Raw genomic sequence first — 537 nt, forward strand, 5'->3', positions numbered from 1 at the left:
GCATTTTATGAGTGTCTCAAGGAATCATAGACATTTTCTTTAAATAAGATTTATTGAAAACTTGTGTTGGTAGACATGAAATACATATATACATATCGTTGTTCCTAAAATCAAAATAAACAGGAATACAGTGCGAGGTCACTAATAGATATTCGAGTACACTGTCAGCAGATTTTGTAGATGAATTCCATGTTTATGGATATACTGTAAATCATTGCTCCACATTACAATATCTATTCATAGCCTGAACTTGCATAGCTTGAACCACTAAAAGCGTAGTAGATCCCCTAAGCAAAATATTTTATTTATACCCAATAGTAGTAGTACAATAGCATATTGTTAAACTGTTGTTAGCAACATTAGTGATGATATTGACAATAACAATTATTTTATTATAATTTTAGTTATACCTTTCAATTTCTTTTGCATATCATTTACTCCACTGTGTATTGAAGGACTTGAAAACTTATACTTGGTTCCTTTGTTAAAAAATAAATTACTATTTTTGGTTGTTGCTTAAACAGATTAGGTTTTAAT

At 28.9% G+C, this 537-nt stretch overlaps 1 protein-coding gene across 1 annotated transcript in view; it reads right to left on the reverse strand.

The window, feature by feature from the left end:
• The window catches only part of LOC119594635 (cytochrome P450 2L1-like), a gene marked incomplete in the record, with an annotated part of 11,417 nt that continues 10,880 nt past the window's right edge, over positions 1-537 (reverse strand). Inside the window, 1 exon segment of the mRNA XM_037943685.1 lies at positions 1-530.

This window comes from Penaeus monodon, chromosome 34 (genome assembly GCF_015228065.2).
Source record: "Penaeus monodon isolate SGIC_2016 chromosome 34, NSTDA_Pmon_1, whole genome shotgun sequence".
Lineage (NCBI taxonomy): Eukaryota > Metazoa > Arthropoda > Malacostraca > Decapoda > Penaeidae > Penaeus > Penaeus monodon.